We start from the raw sequence: 2917 nt of genomic DNA on the forward strand, positions 1-2917 counted from the left end.
ATTGATGGTGTCTGTTATGGCCGAAGGGGGTTGGTTAAAGACAAAAGTTTGGGCTTTGAGTGCCATCCCAAACTCTGGATCTAAGATTGATCCATTCACCAAATGAAAATGTTTCCAGTTTAAATGACATATATACCATAGCAAATTTGATTATTTTGTGTATTTCATATCTTGCACTTTCCTTGCATTAAAAAAAGCATCATGTCAAATGTCAAAGTGTATTTTTGGATATATTAAAAAGTAGACTTTTGAAGCTTAGAAACATCTCAACCAGGTGTTTGGATGGGACAGATGATGGCAGAAAACAAGAATAAATATCGACACAGGAATTATTCCATGGAAATCACTGAGTATGGTCAAAGGTATTCAGAGCAACACAAAAGTTGCATGCTTTCCCCTAGACAAGGTAACGAGTCTTCATAATTATTTTCTATTTTTAGTTGTTGCTGAGTAACAGTAATAACATGGGGACCTTACTGACATGTAAAGCTTGCTGTCATTACATCAATACGGGGATCACCACAGCTAACACTACTGTATTTATCTTAAGTGTAAGTTCTGATATAACATTTTTCATTCTAAATAACTTTGTAAAATGCCAAATAAAAGGACCTCGTTACTTGTCGATGTTGACTCGGATGATGACACTATGACTTACAGTGGTTAAGAAAGCTCTGATGGTCACCGTAGCCTTGGGGGACACGTTTGGAAAAGAACGGAAGAGAGAGAGTGGTTGTTACTGCTGTTTTATTGCATTCTGCCTTGTAACCATTAGATGCTGCTAAATCCTACACACTGTTCGTTTACCTAAATAGTATCACTACTAAAAAAAAACCTGAATGCTTATTGACGAAAATTATTTCAGCTTTTGACAAAAACGCTTGCACATCACAGGTTATTCAGTGCAGATTAGTAGCAAACAGGTTAATTAAATCCATCTCAAATTCAAGCTGAAACACAAGAAAATGTATAAACAGCCAAGGAGCTTGGATAAGTAAAGATGCTGTGGAGTCAGAAGTGACTGAAGAAGCTTGAATCCTGAAAACAAGCAGCAGAAAGGAAACTGTCCTGCACAGTGGCAGGGCTAACTCTCTGACAGAGTGAGGAGCTTGGTGATAAGAGAGGATCTCAGAGTCAAGCTGCTGGTTCTCCACATTGAGAGAAGTAAAAGTCAAGCCTTTTAATGGCACACATTGCCTCCCTCATGGTGATTGTGAGTAACTATGCATAGTTATTTATAGAGCTCCTAATCAGTAGCAGGTGACCCATGCAACAAATCAATACCATGTGGCTCACGTAACAACACACAAGATCGAGGGGGGGTGGGGTGGGGTGGCGGGTGGTGTATGTTGAAATACTGTACATTCACAGCATGGTCGTGTTGCAATGAAATGAAAGTGGAAGTGTTTTGCAGTGCATGGTCAATAAACTAACCCAGCTAAAGTAAATTAAAAGGTTCTGTGAGCACAGCACAGCAGCAGCATTTTGCCACATGCCCATTTATTCACCAACACATGTTTACAGTTGGCCGTTAGAGTAGAGTTTATGTAGTGTTATAGCAGATTAAATTCTATACAACTCAATGTGCTCAAGAGTGTGTGATTGTGCTGATTTCAAATCTGTGGTTTTAAAGTGAGTCAGTAAGTTTGCCTCACCTCGCCCACATGTGCACACACGCAGTTCTGTGTGTGTGTGTTAGCAAGTTATCAAATGAAATTATGACTTCTTTTTTTTTTAATTATAATTATAAAACTATAGCCTAATTTGTTAACAATCAGTGTGCCATAATTGTCTGCTATGCAATGGAAATAGAACGATGAATTAGTAATGTCATCAAGTGCACAAACAACAATCACCTACCTAACATATTTTTAAAAGTGATACATTTAAAAACACTGGCAATGTAAAGTTATCTTCATGTATAGAGTACGGCATGTTAAGCTTTAAAATCCAAAGAGGAGGGGATTTAAAGGAGCATAGCGGTCCTATTTGACTGCTTGTCCACAGTTGTGATTGTCTCTGTCTGTCACAGATATCGGTTGCATAAATGCATAGTGCCTGACCTTTAAGGGCTAACTTATACCAACTGACCACCATTCATTCAAAAAATGTGAAGAACAGCTCTGTGAAACTTGACATCTGCTATGCAAAGTTAATTGCACCGTATACTTAACACATACTGATGCTAAAATGACTGTGGTACTCTGTGACGACTTAAAGTTAACACATTAATACCAAATGTGTTCCTTGTTCATTGCTCAAAAAAGGCTGAATAGCAAGAGCTTCCTCTGTTTCTAGTTTGCATGTTAGGAGCGTGTTTCCTTGTTCCATGGTGAAACTTTCAGCCACTCATCGATCTCCACTATACTTGGGTTCTGCCATTAAAGACATCAGTCCCAATCACTCTTAACAAACATGAGAATTTTAAAGCGCAGTCCAGAGTTTCTTTGAAGTGCACAAATATTAGTTGATTTACGGTAATTTAGTAATAGTAGGTGTTGATCAAGTACTCACAAAATGGGATTACCTCTGTGTAGCAACATTCAAATTTTTCACATTTTTTTAGTATGAATAGGAGTGAACTGGGGTAAATTGGCATAATCTAAGCACTGTTATGCAACCAACATTTGTGAGGAACAGATAAGATCTTAAAATAGAACCCGCATGGTCCTTTAATTAATGCAATCACATTTCCAGGACTTGACTGAAACTTTTCACCCCAGAAATATGACTGGATGAAGCAAGACTTACTGTAAGAGCATTTCAAATGCATTATTCAAATTCCTATGAAATGAAAGCTTCTCAAAAATCCACTGGTGGGAAGCATCAGCATCCAAGAAAGTGCAGCTAAATTATTCTCGATCTTGCAAAACAAGTCAAACTTTAAAGAATGCTTGAATCTGCATAGATGTATCAT

This window comes from Myripristis murdjan, chromosome 6 (assembly GCF_902150065.1).
Source record: "Myripristis murdjan chromosome 6, fMyrMur1.1, whole genome shotgun sequence".
In the NCBI taxonomy this organism is placed as follows: Eukaryota; Metazoa; Chordata; class Actinopteri; order Holocentriformes; family Holocentridae; genus Myripristis; species Myripristis murdjan.